General features: G+C 44.8%; 1 protein-coding gene across 1 annotated transcript in view; it reads left to right on the plus strand.

Moving 5' to 3' along the window:
• Positions 1-4834: 4834 nt before the first annotated feature.
• CASP8 (caspase 8) overlaps positions 4835-16036 on the plus strand; it is a 40894-nt gene continuing 29692 nt past the window's right edge. The window contains exon 1 of the mRNA XM_004701746.2: positions 4835-4911. The gene's annotated coding sequence lies outside the window, so the exon portion shown is untranslated. The remainder of the gene's footprint in view (positions 4912-16036) is intronic.

Here is a 16036-nt window from a genome sequence, read left to right on the forward strand (position 1 = left end):
CCGGAGGCAGCTTCTCAGGCTCTGAATTTGTATCTCAGAGTGCATCTGTCTGTTTGGAAAGTGCATGTCTGTTCTGTGGGTGCATGCTTTTTAAAATATATAGCCTTGGACAAAGAAGTGAGTGTTTCTGTGCCTCTGTTTCCCCAGCCCTCATTGAGAGTTTCGGAAGGGAGTTTGTGCAAACCACTGCCCCCAGTAAGCTGCAGGCAAGACTCAGCTGCCTACTCAGGGGATCAACGATGGCCAGGCGTTGGTACCATCGTGCGTTATATTTTGTTCATTCCGTTTCTTACGTCCCACTCGCTCGCCCTCACTCCACACTGTTTAAACTCATAATTTGCTAGCCCTCGGTTTCTAATCTCCGTTATATCAGTGTCCACAATCCCACGGGTGGCATGTGGGGTTACCCAGTCCACCGGGCAAACCCAGGTTTACTTGTACTTACGACTTTCTCATCTGGAGTGAACAATTTCACATTTCCACTTCCCATCAGAGATTCTATTTCTAGGGATGACTGGCATTTCTCTCTCCCTCAGCACCTTCCGACAGTCTTTCTTTCCAAGTTTATAATCCCTGACAGGGACAGGTGTTCATGACAAAGAGTGAGTCAGTAAGCACAAGCCCATACTTACATTGCTATTGGACAATCTGTCCCAACCGGCTGATCTACAGAAGAATTTGTCTGTGAACTAGATGACCCTCTGCTATTATCAAAAGAACAGTCTTTGGGGTCTTAAAGGCTTGTCTTCAAACAAGCAACCATCTAACTGAGCAACCACTAAGTCCTCATGGAGGAAGTATACCAGCCGGTATGACCCAAGGATTGTAAATAATATAATACAGATCTGCAGGAAGAAATGATGTCAGAATTTAAATTGTAAACTCCTGGTTGGCAAAGGGCTGTGTGTGACAGTGGAAACCCCAAATTCATTGTCAAGATCTACACATAGATTAAACCTCAGGTGATTTCCTTCTGACCATAGCCTGGTCATCCAGTAGAGACAATTATAGTAGATTAAAATGTAACATCTGATTTTTTGAAATTTAGATCATTTTATTGGGGGCTCTTACAGATATTATAATAATCCATAAATCAATTCTATCAAGCAAACTTGGACATATGTTGTCATCATCATTTTCAAAACATGATCTTTCTACTTGAACCCTTATTATCAGCTCCTCTTTTTTCCCTCCCTTCCCTACCCTCCCACCCTCATGAACCCTTGATAAATGATATATATATTTTTTCATATCTTTCTGTTGTTCGCCCCCCCTGGGGGAGTGATGATGGTGGTGTAACATCTGATTTGATCTTTTTGCTACATCTAAAAGTGCTAGCAGTTAATTAACAAAAAAGTGGAGGGGAAATACATATGGATTAAGGTCTTGGGTGAATCCCTTCTGAACCCAGACCAGGGATGTGAATAACCTTGCTGTCATGCAGAACAATTTGGAAAGTAGATTATGACAGATCTCACACCTTGTCATTTGATCTCCCTTTTGATCCACTTTAAAGTTGTTCTAGTGTTTAATATTTTATGCTTTCTTCCCGACTGGGGGTTTCCTCTATTTTATTTTGTGATTGGAGTCAGCTTTCTGGACTCTTTGTTTTGTATTTTTGTACAGTTTCGGGTACATCTATGAATCTACAGAGACAGGTGCAGCAGGGGAGGTTGGGGCAGGGTGGGAATGGGGAGTCAATAACAAGGAATCCAAGGAAAAAGAAAATGTTCTAAAATTAATTGTGGTAATGATTGTACAGCCCTTCATATGCTTGCACTATTTAATTGTATGATGTTGGATTATGTCTCAATAAAACGATATAAAAATACTTTATCGCAACAATATTGTAAACTCTAATAAAATGGATAATTTCCTGGAAAAAATGAGTATTTGTCTGGGATGTGGACCCAGCACCAGACCAAGTACTTCCAGTTGACTCTCATGAAGCTTCCATTTGCTCCTTGGCCCATCGATTCTTGGCTCAATCCACTTTCAAACCTTGGCCAGTCTGATGGTATCTTGTTGCTTTATTTTGGATTTCTTAAATGCCTAATACATTTGTGCATCACTTCATTTACTTAGGTCATTCAAGCCCACCTCCTGCCATGGACTTGATTCCAACCCATAGAGTTTCCAAGGCTCTACATCTTTACAGGAGCAGAGAGCCTCAACTTTCTCCCTCTGAGCAGCTGGTGGGTTTGAACCACTGGCCTCGAGGCTAGCAGTCCAGCGTGTAACCCTCTGTGCCACCAGGGCTCCTTCCCTTTAGCTATCAATCATCCCAGGAGGAAGCAATGTGCTTGTGTCCATTGCCCTTCTTGGTTGGCGGAAGAGATCTGAATAGTGCAGATATTGCTCTTTTCTTTGTGGCAGGTCCCGCAGAGAAACATGAAAGATGCAGTTTGTGCCTTCAGGAAGCTGATCACCTGGGACAGAAATCAGGGAGAAATGCAGGGATGGGGCAGCTCAGGCTGCCGGGGAAGCATTAAGAAGAGTTGGGGAGCCTTCCTGGGGTTAGGAGTTAGCACTCACCAGCAGGCTTTGTGCTGTATGTCCTCCCTCCGCACTTACTGGCCAGAGTCAAGGGCAAGCCCAGGCATCGGTGTTCAGGGATCACGTTTGCCTAGCCTTCTCCAGGCGCCACAGGTGAATGATCTGCTCCGTGTTGCTGTCAAGTCGATTCTGACTCATGCTACATAGATTTTTCTTGGCTGTAATTTTAAGCACAGGGGTTTCTTCAACAGAACCCCTAAGAAAAAACTTATTATCAAGTCAATTCTGACTCATAGGATTTCCGAGGCTGTAATCTTTATGGGAACATATAACCTTAACATTCTCCGGTGGTGGCTTTGAACCACCAACCTTACCTGACAGCCCCAGGGCTTGGTGTTCGGTGGGCTCCAATTCATAGTGACCCTGTGTACAACAGAAGGAAACACGGTCCGGTCCTGCGCCAGCCTCACAATTATGTCTGAGCCATTGTTGCCGCCACCATGTCAGTCTCACTGCATGTCCTCCTGTTTGTCACCGCCCCTCCTCTTTACCAAGTCCTTTTTACATGGTGCCCCTGCCCAAGCACTCCTCCTTCCAGATAACAGATGATGCACCGAACCGCTAACAGAACGTTCAGCAGCTCGAACTCACCAACAGAAAAAGAGGAGACTTTCTACTTTCGTAAAGATTTAAAGTCTCAGAAACCCACAAAGGCACTCCACCCTGCCCTATGGGGTTGCTAGGAATCAGAATGGACTTGTTGATAGGGAGACTGTTCACCCACTAAGTCACCAGGGTCAGGAGCAGACATGAGGGCCTCTAGGAAGATGCAAGCTGCCAACCTTTTGCTTAGCGGTCGAGTGCAAACTCTTTGTACCGCTTAGGAGCCGCTACCGGTGGATAAGCCCAAACCAACCTTCTGTCATATACTTATAGTGACTGCTCACTAGGATTTGCAAGTTTGTACATCTTTACGGCTGCAGACAGCTTATCTTTCTCCCTCAGGGTGCCTGGTGGGTTCAAACCTCTGACTTTGCAGTGAACAGCCAATCCTCCGCCCTTTACACTCGGAGGGCCCTTTCTATACGCGAATCAGTGCTTTCAAACACCTCATTTCATCCCCTCACCTGTAGGAGGGGGTCCCTGCTCGCTGGCAGCCGACATTCCATTTGAAGAAAGACAAAAGGCAGTTTCAAAGAAGAGCCCTGTCTACTTTTCTTTCTGTGCTTTCAGCACCCGAAAGCCTGCCATCGGCTTGTGGCATGCGGGCATACACGTTTCTCTGTGGTGTTCATCAGGGTCATGTCCCCCAGGCCGTTGTGAAGACTGCTGGTCTTTCATCGGACAGGCCTTGGATTCTGAGTGGTGCAGGCTGCTGAGGGTGGCATCTGATGGCCCTAGGGCCCTGGAAGGAGCCCTGGTGGGGTGGTGGGCTGCGAACCACCAGGTCAGCAGTAAGAACCCCCCCAGTTGATCCATGGGACAAAGATGAGACTTTCTCCTTTGGGAAAAGACAAAGGCCGTGGAAACTCACTGGAGCAATCCTACCCTGCTGCAGAGGGGCGCTATGAGTTAGCGCCTGCTCGATAGCCATGAGTTAGGGCCATGGAGGGGGGCACTTTTATTGAGGAAATGGCTGTGAATAGATATGGGGGAAACTGTTCAGCCGTGAGTGTGAACAACCCCCTGAGAAGCTTGGGGAGGACCCCACAGTTTTCAGATATCAAGACTTCTACCCAAAAAAGTTAAAACAGCTGGCGCTGACTTGATTCCCATCACGGGGGTGGGTGGGGGTGGGTGCCAGCGAGGACTGTGCTCCCCAGGGTTTGCAAGGGCGTGCACTTTCTTCAGCCAGCTCGGCAGGCGTTTTTTCCCCAGAGGCACCCCTGCGAGAGTTTGCTGTGACTAGTGACTGACTACCTTGCCTTTCCAGGGAAAAGCTTCACTCTCTGCACCACTTGGACTCCACAAGGTCTCTTAAAAGACTCAGTCAATGTTTATTGAACGAGCACATTAAAGTCTCCTTGATGAACGAAGAAGAGTGTAAGATCTTGAAGTACGGAAAGCAGGCTTCTTAGTTAACCACGAGAGTCCGAGTCTCTCGTTTGGAGATATGTAAATGCAGCCCCAAAGGCACCCGGCTAAGGTGCTTGCCACACCTCACTGGAGCAGGTCCCCTGCCCACAGGCCTGTGCCGGGCCCATTGGGCCCGTGTCCTGCGCACTGGCCCTTCCCCGGAAGCCCTTGAAAAAAAGCATGTCTGCTCATCCTGCTCAGAGGCCAGCCCTCTTCCGATTCAGCCTCTGTGACTCAACCCGGAAGCAGAGAGCTGTGTCTTTTTCTCAGAGGCACACTTGGTGACTGCAGCTGGGGAGGCAGCACTGCATAGTGAGGGCTCCCGGATTTGTCTCTTTGGTAAGTTCAGCTGGGCCTGTTGGGAGAAGCTTCTAGAGTTTTCTAGACTGCTGAGGGTGGGCCTTAGAGCCGTGCAGCCTATCCTTGCTTGTGTGTGTGTGAATGTGGGGAAACCAGGAGGGTGAGCTGTGGGAGTTTGAAATCTCTCCGAGAGCCTTCGTAAGAGTCTCCCAAGGTCAAGATTTTGAGACTCCTCTAGATTCAATGGGTGCAGTACTGACAGTTTCTGGAATGTTCCAAGTACAACTGTATGGATGAGGATGGCTCACCCTCATTCTGACCTTACTTATCAAAGAATAGACACCAAAAATTGGAATCCCAAGGGGGTTTGCCACTGCCCCGATGTACCGATTCTCTGTCTGTTTGTCTATCTCACACACACATTCCTAGTATATTCACCTAGAGTAGTTGATGCCAACTCATAAGGATCCAATAAGGCAGGGTCGAACTGCCCCAAGAACATAACTGTGTACTGGAGTCCAAAGCCCACCCTTTCTCCCAAGGAGTGGCTGGTGGTTTTGAACTGCTGACCTTTTGGCTAGCTTCCAAACACGGAACCACTACACTACCAGGGCTCCCACCTTCCTAGTAATTACAATTTTTAAAAAGAAATGAAAAAGCTGCAGGACAAGACTGAGCATAATCTCATGGTAACAGAGCTATACTCCGGCGGTTGAGGATGTGCAGGTGCAGTTATGAATTTCATCTTGTTTGAAAATTGTGTGACTCATGTTATATGTTTTCCGGAAGTGGGAACATGCTTCTTGAGTTGTATGAAGCTCTTGCTGTGGGGTCCCCGTTGTGGGCAGGGTTTGTGCACAGAGTGGATGTCAGGCAGTTTCAGGGGAAGTCATTCAGCCGCACTGCAGAGAGCAGTGACCATTGGGAGCGCGGGCCTCAACACAGCTTTCAATTCCTCCCCAGCGCTGAGTGAGATGCAGACTTTTCTCTCAGAAAGTGATCAGAGGTTGTTTATTGGTCTTGAGCTAGATATTCCTGTTACTGAAGGGTGAGGAAACTACCAGGATCTTGGTGTTTAGGATTGTTTGCAATAAGATGAGATCCCCCGCCCCCCCCTACTGTTAATTGTGGTATGTGATTGGTAAGACCGAGATGCTGAGGTTTTAATCCGGATTCTAGCATTTACTGGTTTAGCTAGTGACATTCTGCCCCGCTTTCTACTAGTGTGGATGGGTTAAGAACTCCGGGTTGTTTTTGTTGCTGGGGTGGGGTAGGGTGGTCTTTAGAAAATTACGTCATCTTAATCTTTAAACTCATAATGGCTCCTTGTTTTCCTTCCTAAAATTTCTTCAACGGCGTCCAATTGCTGTTAGACTTAAAACTCAGTCTCTAGAGGGCCTGCGTGAGGGCTTAAATCTGAACCCTGACAGGGTGGATCCCTTGATAGCTTGGTTACTTAACTGAACCTCCTTTAAGCTCATTAAATGGAGATGATAATAGTAGCAATTCCTTCATAGTCTTGTAGAAAAATGAGGTAATAAAGAATATTATAGACTTTTTATTCTATGATCACATATATTCATGTGGATCCATCTAATATTTATGTATCAAATCTTTATTCATAGCTGAGTACTTGTATATATAAATGTATTATATAAAACATACGTATCCTGAAGTATACCTTTATATTACCAATATGTTTATAAAGCTTTTTCACTGAACAGGCACAGAGCATGTGTGCACTATGTGGCAGAACTTATTTACTTATATAGAAACGTATGTTTTCATATAAGCATCTATTTATATATAAAGTGGTATGTGAATAAAATTGGAATGGAGGCCACCCACATGTGATCAAAGGAACTCATTCTTTTTTTTAAAGTTTATATTTATTTATTTTTAAAATTTAATAACTCATTTTATTGGGGGCTCTTACATATATTATAACAATCCATACATCCATGATCTCAAACGGACATGTACAATTGTTGGCATCAGCAATTTCTAAACATGATCTTTCTTCTTGAGCTCTTTGATATCAGCTCTTCTTTTTTCCCTCCTTCCCCCACCCTGCCACCCCTGAGAACCATTGATGTGTTATGTATTATGATTTATACATATCTTACACCGCCCCTTCTATCCCTTCACCGACAATCCTGGTGTTTGTTGCCCTCGAGGGGGGTTATCTCACCGTCATTGCTATGTTCCCCGTCCCAAGGGGCTGCTTCTGTAAGAGGGCATTTCTAATGATTTTGTACTTTCTTCTTTATACCTTTCAGCCCTTTCTGTAAGGAGTGTTACTTTCACTGCTTAACATCTGAAAGTACAATAGGAGATATTATTTTTAAAGCTTTAAGTTTTTACTTTGACAGCATCTCTAGTCCATGAGTTTCTCAGTGACTATGGGTCCATAAAGCAAGCACTGGGACACTTAGTGTTTACAGAGCAGGCGGGGCTGGCCGCCTGTTCGCAGTTGTTAACCGCTTCATCATCCAGAAGCAAAGGAATTCCTCCAGGCTAGCAAGGTCAGAGGGATATGTGACCTTAACCTAAACAAAAAACTTCCTGATTTCTGGGAAATCTTGGGCCAAAGTAAGAAAATTCATCACTGTTTCTCTTGTGCCAATTACGGCATACAAAATCACTTTAAAAACATTGTCTCCTGTTATTAGAAAGTTGTGAAATGGGTAGGGGTTTCTGATTACAGAGACCAGGTGCAATCCGCCAAGTAAAATGCACCTCATGTCATGCTGGGATGGGATTGGATTATGCTTTTTATTATAACCTCAGAAAACACTATTGAGTATGTAACCAGAGCCTTAAAATCATTGCTTTCATTCCTTTGAACCAGTTTTATGACTCCTAGAAAATTATTCTAAGAATATAATCAGAGGTGTAATGGAGTGTGTTAGTCCGGGTTGACTAGAGAAACAAATCCAGAGACACTCATGTGTGTAAGAGATAGATTTATTTATTTGTTATTTTAAAAATCATTTTATTGGGGGCTGTTACAGCTCTTATACCATTCTACACATCAATTGCATCAAGCATATTTGTACATATATTGCCATCATCATTTCCAAGACATTTTCTACTTCAGCCCTTGGTATAAGCTCCTCTTTTTAGCCCCTGCCCTTCTCTACCCTCCCACCTTCGTGAATCCTTGATCAATTATAGATTGTTATTATTATTTCATATCTTACACTGTGCATTGTCTCCCTTCACCTACATTTCTGTTATTTGTCCCCTTCGGGGGCGGGGGAAGATATATATCCAACCTTGTGATGGCTTCCCCCTTTCTCCCCTTCCCCCTCCCCAACCATTCCCCTACCCTCATGATGACACTACTCCCACTACTGTTCCTGAGGGGTTTATCTGTCCTGAACCCCATGTGTTGAGAGACCTTATCTGTACCAATGTGTATTCTCTGATCTAGCCAGATTTGTAAGGTAGAACTGGGCCATGGTAGTTTGGGGGAAGAATCATTCAGGAACTAGAGGAATGATGTGTGTTTTGTCAGTGCTATACTGCAAATTGGTTGAATCATCCTTTCCTTATAACCCTTCTGTGGAGGCATTACTAATTGTCTACAGATGGGCTTTGGGTCTCTACTCCAAACCCCCTTGTTCGCATTAATATAGTTGCTTGTTTTGAATCTTTTGATACCTGATATCTGATCCCGTCGACACCTCATGATCACACAGACTGGTGTGCTTCTTCTACATGGGCTTATTTTCTTGTTTGCTGGATGGCTGATTGTTTAACTTCAAGCCTTTAAGACCCTAGATGCTACATCTTTGGATAGCCAGGCACCATCACCACATTTGATTATGCACCCATTTTATCATCAGTGATCATGTCGGGAAGGTGAGTATCAAAGAGTGTCAGGTTATCAGAACAAAGTGTTCTTGTGTTAGGGAACCCTTGAGTAGAGGTCCAAAGTCTGCCTGCTATCTTAATATTTAATATATAAATATATGTACATTGGACTCTATCCCTTTCAATATAAATTAGTATATTTACATATATACATGCCTCTAGCTATACCTCTATAAATAGCTTTTGCCTCCTATTTCTTTCTTCTATTTCCTTTCACCTTGCTCCTGTCCCACTATTGTGTTAACCCTCCATTCGGCTCTCAGTAATTCCTCGTGGATACATTGCACTTGTTCAAACCCCACCAGGCATTATATGCCCTCCTTGCCTTCAATTTTAGATCTTTTGTTGTTCCATTATCCCGGGGAGTTTGTTGGCTCCCTGCTTCTCCTCCCCTCCCCCTCCTTTCCCATGTGCCCACCTGCAACTGCCAATCCCATTGTTTTCTCCTCAGGATTGTTTGTCCTGCCTATCTTACTTAGGTATACATAGGGCAAAAGAAAAAGGAAAACAAACAAACAAAACAAAACAAGAAAAAAACACAATAGATAGTTCCAGGTCTATCTGCTGAACCTTATGTTTATTTTCCAATCAAGTCTGATGAGGTCCCCCAAGTCAGAAGTCTATTTTCAGGATTCCTAAGGAAATAATCAGAGGTGTAATGGAGTGTGTTAGCCCAGGTTAACTAGAGAAACAAATGCAGAGAAATTCTTATATGTGTAAGAGAGAGTTTTATATCAAAGAGAATTGTATAATAGGAGAACATCCCAGCCAGTCCAGATCAAGTCCATAAGTCTGATATTAGCCCATATGCCCAATACCAGTCCATAAGTTCTTCTTCAGACTAAAGCAATACATGCAATGATGCCAAATGCAGGAAGATCACAGGCCAGTGGGTGGAAAGTCTTGTAGATCCAGTGGCAGTGGAAGCATCTCAGCGCTGGTGTGGGTCTCCACGTGGCTCCTCCAGCTCCAGGGCTCTGGCTCCATCAGTATAGCTCCATTGGTTTGTCATCAGGAATGTCTCACAGAGAGAGTGTCTGGCCTCTAGTGAGTTATTTATCTCCATTGCACCTCCAAATGAGATCACCAAGCTCTAGCCTGATTGACAGATTCCACCCCTGTGCTCAAGTTGCCAATAGATATGTAACTGCCACATGGAGATTTGCACTTTAAAAGTCATCCTAAATGTTATTGGGTATTGACTATAAAAAAAATGGTCCATCAAGAAGGAAGGAGAGAGAGTGGAATACATCCTAGCCTACCAAGCCCCAAGGATGATATTCCTGCTTAGAGCAGACAATGCACTGAGAGGACCAGAGGGCTGGTCCCACCACGAGACACGACATCCCTCACTGACCCGTAGCACTACAGGGGCCAACACTGGAGACATGGTGTGGGAATTGTGCTCAATCTGACCTCATCACACCGGGGTGAAACACTAAGGGCATGCAACAGAGCACCAAGGGGAGCAAAGCAATGAAGTCCCCAGGGAATACCAAAAATAGACTTTGGGGCCAGTGTGTGGCACCCCATTAGACTCGACTGGAAAACACTCTTAAAGGTAAACAAACATACCTGGAATTATTCATAGGCCTTTCTTTTTCTTGTTGTTGTTTTGGGTTTTTTGGGGGTCTTCTTTTGTTGTTTTGTTTTGCTCTATTGTGTTTTTGTGCTTATTTGTTGTGTCTGAGTGTCGAGATGAGATAGGTGGGATAAACAATCCAGAGGAGAGAACAATGGGATCGATGGCTCCAGGGGGACACAGGAGAGGGGGAGGCAGGGTAAAGCAAGTGGGGTGTCAATCAACCCAGGGACAAGGGAACAACAAGTGATCTAAAATCGATGTCAAGGAGGGCATAGGATGCATGGTGGGGCTTGACCAAGAGCAGTGTAGCCGGAAGGAATTATTGAAACCCGAATTAAAGACACACATGATAGTGGGACAAGAGGAAAGTAAAATGAAATATTGGAAAGAACTAGGAGGCAAAGGACATTTACAGAGGTCTAAATACAGGCATGTACATATGTAAAGATATTTATATATAATGTTATGGAAATAGATTTATGTGCATATACTTATATGCTAAGTATTAATGCAGCAGATGGACATTAGGCCTCTATTCAAGTACCCCTTCAATGCAAAAACACTGTTCTATAACCTGGCATTCTGTGATGCTCACCTTCCTGACATGATTCCTGAAGAAAAAAAGGGTGCATAGGTGGTGAAGAAAGCTGATGGTGCCTGGCTATCAAAAGATATAGCCTCTGGGGTCTTAAAAGTTTGAAGATAAGCAAGGGTCATCTAGCTGAGAAGAAACAAAACCCACATGGAAGAAGCACACCAGCCTGTGTAATCACGAAGTGTTGATGAGATCAGATATCAGGTATCAAAGACCCAGAACAAAAAATCATATCATTGTGAATGAGAGGGAGGGTGCAGTATAGCACTGATGAAACATACAACTTTCCTCTAGTTATTTAATGCTTCCTCTCCACTACTATCATGACCCCAATTCTACCTTACAAATTGGGCTAGACCAGAGCATGTACAGATAAGAGCTAGAAACACTGGGACTCCAGGACAGATAACCCCTCAGGACCAATAATGAGAGTAGAGATACCAGGAGGGTAATGGAAAGGTGGGACGAGAAAGGAGGAACAGATCACAATGATCTACATATAACCCACTCACAGGGGAAAGGACAACAGAAAAGTGGGTGAAGGGAGATATTGGTCAGTGTGAGATGGAAAAAAATTATAAATGATCAAGGTTTCATGAAGAAGGGAGAGTGGGGAAGGGGGGAAAATGAGTTGATACCAAGGGCTCAAGTAGAAAGAAAATGTTTTGAAAATGATAATGGCAACATATGTACAAATGTGCTTGACACAATGGATGGATGGATGGTTTGTGATAAGAGCTGTATGAGATCAAGTACTCCCTCAATGCAAGAACATTTTGTTCTAATAATCTGGAATTCTGTGATGCTCACCTTCCCAACATGATCACTGAAGACAAAGCGGGTGCATAAGCAAATGTGGTGAAGAAAGCTGATAGTGCCTGGCTATCAAAAGAGATAGCATCTGAGGTCTTAAAGGCTTGAAGATAAACAAGAGGCCATCTAGCTGAGAAGGAACAAAGCCCACATGGAAGAAACACACCAGGCCTGTGTGATCATGAAATGTCCAAGGGATCAGGTATCGGGCATCAAAGAACAAAAAAATCCTATAATTGTGAATGAGGGGGATTGCGGAGTGGAGACTTCAAGCCCATCTGTAGGCAACTGGACATCCCTTACAGAAGGGTCTCAGGGAAGAGACAAGCCAGTCAGGGTGCAGTATAGCACAGATGAAACATACAACTTTCCTCTAGTTCTTTAATGCTTCCTCCCCCTCACTATCATGATCCTAATTCTACTTTAAAAATCCAGCTAGACCAGAGGATGTAGACTGGTACAGATAAGAGTTGGAAACACAGGGAATCCAGGACAAATAAACCCCTCAGGACCAATAATGAGAGTAGAGATACCAGGAGGGTACGGGGAAGGTGGGGGAGATAGGGGGAACCGATCACAATGATCTACATATAACACCCTCCCTGGGGGACAGACAGAAAAATGGGTGAAGGGAGACATTGGACAGTGTAAGACATGACAAAATAATAATAACTTATAAGGGTTCGTGAGGGAGGAAGGATGGGGAAGGGAGGGGGGAAAATAAGGAGCTGATACCAAGGGTTCAAGTAAAAGGAAAATGTTTTGAGAATGATGATGGCAGCAAATGTACAAATGTGCTTGACACAATGGATGATTTGTACATGAGTTATATGAGCCCCCAATAAAATGCTTTTTTTTAAAAAAAAAGAGCTGTATCAGACCCCAATAAAATGATTTAAAGTAAAAAATAAATAATGGCCCATCGACATGACTAAATACAGAAACTAAAAACTATGTTGGAGAAGACAAATCAAGACATTAATGCATACTTATATTAATGGAAAATCCATTTATGTTGTGTTCAACTATGGGGAACAATGTACATGCATAATTCCTTTGCTAGAAAAGACCATAATTATCACAAGGTGTTTATCTTTAGATGGTCGTGGGGTTTTTTTTTGGTTTTTTTTTAAAACATTTTATTAGGGGCTCATACAACTGTTATCGCAATCCATACACACATCAATTGTGTAAAGCGCATTTGTACATCATTCTCAAAACATTTTCTCTCCACTCAAACCCCCGACATTAGGTCCTCATTTTTCCCCTCCCTCCCCGCTCCCCGCTCCCTCATGAGCCCTTGATAGTTCATAAATTGGTATTTTGTCATATCTTGCCCTGTCCGACGTCTCCCTTCACCCACTTTTCGGTTGTCTGTCCCCCAGGGAGGAGGTCACATATAGTTCCTTGTAATCAGTTCCCTCTTTCCTACCCGCTCTCCCTTTACCCTCCCTGTTTTGCCACTCACACCACTGGTCCTGTAGGGCTCATCCGCCCTGGATTCCCTGTATTTTCAGTTCCTATCTGTACCCGGGTACATCTTCTGGTCTACCCAGACTTGCAAGGTCAAATTCGAGTCATGGTAGTGGGAGCAGGAAGGAAACATTTAGGAATTAGAGGAAAGTTGTATTTCTCATCATTGTTACCTCACACCCTGACTGGCTCATCTCCTCCCCGAGACCCCTCTGCAAGGGGATCTCCAGTGGCCTACTAATGGGCTTTGGATCTCCACTCTGCACTCCCCGCATCATTCACTATGGTAAGATTTTTTGTTCTGATGATGCCTTATACCTGATTCCTTCGATACCTCGTGGTTGGTGTGCTTCTTCCATGTGGGCTTTGTTGCTTCTGAACTTGATAACCACTTGATTACCTTCAAGCCTTTAAGACCCCAGATGCTATACTTTTTGATAGCCGGGCACCATCAGCTTTCTTCGCCACATTTGCCTATGCACCCATTTGTCTTCAGTGATCCGTTCAACACCTCGTGATCACACAGGCTGATATGTTGTTCCATGTGGGCTTTGTTGCTTCTGAGCTAGATGGCTGCTTGTTTACCTTCAAGCTTTTAAGACCCCAGACGCTATATCTTTTGATAGCCGGGCACCTAGATGGTGGTTTTTATTTTCCTTTTTATCCTCCCTATATCTTCCAAACTGGATTCAATACGTACTTTTTAAATCAGAAAACTGAATAATGTTGGAGAAAGAAAAGTAAGTTCTGCTGTCGTCTGATTTTTTTAAATGGATTTTGTTCTGTAAATGGCATTTCAACTGACTTACAAATTTAAGGATAGTGGGCCTAAAGGTACTTCTCAGGGTTGTATCTAGTTCAAATCCTTTGTAGAATATGAATAAAAATTAGATCTTTCAACAGAAAATTTTAATTTGCTATCAGTACATTTAGAATGAGGCAACTGTGGCTTAGTGGTAGCATAATGCCTGTTATCAAGGGGCACCCAGGATCAATTCCTGACCAATATGGTTCATGCACAGCCATACCTTCTGTCCCTGGAGGCTTGGGTATTTCTATGGTGCCGAGGAGGCTTCAGCACAGCTTACAGACGAATGTGGACTTGACCATCTACTTTCAACAATCGGCCAGCAAAGACCCTATGGATCAGAACAGATTGATTGTGTTGTGCGGCTAACAATAACACATGTGATTAAGTAAATGCCGTGCTATCGGTCATTTTATACATAGTCCTTCTCAGCATGGCTTTGTCACTCCCACCCAAGGATTGCATGGGATTCCATAAATGAGGTGCTGCTGGCAAACCAAAGGGATCAGACAGCTGGCTAATAGTGTACATAGGTGCATGGGACTTTGCTGGGGAAAGGACAATGCAAACTAAGGAAAGGATTGTTTAGTTTGCCATCCTATTAGGCTTATGTAGATAATGAGCCATCCCAGAGGCAGAAAGAGGGGACCTTAGTACCACCACCAAGAAGAGCTGTGAGCGGAGCACATGCTTTGAACCTAGGATCCCCATGCAGAGAACCTCCTAGATCGGGAGACCCAGAGCGGTAACCCCAGAGATAGCGCAAGATGGCAAGCAGCAGAAACAGAAAACTGGCAGCAGCTAGAACCCCAAATCTGGCAGGAGGTGGTGCAGTGAACTCCCTGGCTCAGGGAGGGAGAGAGCAAAGTGCCTTCTCTGTGTTTGTTGGTAGAGTAGGGTTGCTTCCAGACACTTGCCAGAGCTACGTTTACCAACCCACAGGGCTAGGAAACGTCAAGCAGTGGCTGAAAAGCTTTGTAACACTTGGCCAAGCATGGCAGAGGCCAGGCTAGTATCAAGAAAATCAAAGGGCCGAGGGCCCGAGAGACTGAGATCCTGTCTGTGGACATGGCTGAGAAGCTGCTTTTAAGGAAGAACTGTGTCCCAAGCATTTCTGATCCTCAACTGTAACCGGTGATTTCCCTAATAAACCCCATAGCTGAGTGTCTGACCTGTGAATTGTGTGGCGCTTGTAATGAATGATTAAGTTCAGCAGGAAATGAGAGAGTACTGTGGGAAGGGAGCTGGGGACAGAATAGGTGGAAAGGCTGAAGTGAGGAGCTGTGTCCGACTGCCACCTCCTACGCATGCCTCCCAGGACTGATCTTGACTTTCCTTCTTCCTGGGACAATTGGGTGAGGAGAGCTGGCATGGCCGTCACGGCATGTTCTCCAGTAACTTACGCACAGGCTAGAAATATTTAAACTGTACAAAGGGCACACGGGGTATGGACTAGAATGAAAAGCCCATCTCACTTCTACGTTCACGCTGAGGCCTCCCCCCAGGTCACCACAAGGCCTCCTTCCTCTCTCCAGAGGCAGCCATGGAGGAAGCTTACTCTACGTTTATTACAGACCTGTGAACACACACATCGACGCACCATTTAATAACAGACTGCACATATCCGGCCCGTTGGTCTTCCCATGCTGCTACTAGCTCGCTAGAGTCTCACCAACCACGACGCGCAGCACAGAGAGCTCTTGGGACATGAGGGCCCAGTTGGAACTGAGTTCTCTCTGTTCCTGCTGCGCCCTGCCACACCCTTGGCGCGTGAGTTTAGATTCACCTTCCTGGGGAGCTAAGGAGGCCTGGCGGTGCGCTCCTTGGGTGTACCCAACAGGCTGGCACCCGACTTGGGAGCCCTGGGGATGCATTGGTTCAGAGCCGGGCTGCTAGCAGAAAAGGTGCCCTTCCCCCCCACACCAGGGACCCAGACGAAGGACTACTCCGGAAAATGAATTTTGGGTCTAGTGTGTGTCATGCACAGCCGTCGCTAGGGCTCCCCGTGGGG

Source organism: Echinops telfairi, unplaced genomic scaffold, assembly GCF_000313985.2.
Source record: "Echinops telfairi isolate 266 unplaced genomic scaffold, ASM31398v2 ScPeMD7_3;HRSCAF=10, whole genome shotgun sequence".
NCBI lineage: Eukaryota > Metazoa > Chordata > Mammalia > Afrosoricida > Tenrecidae > Echinops > Echinops telfairi.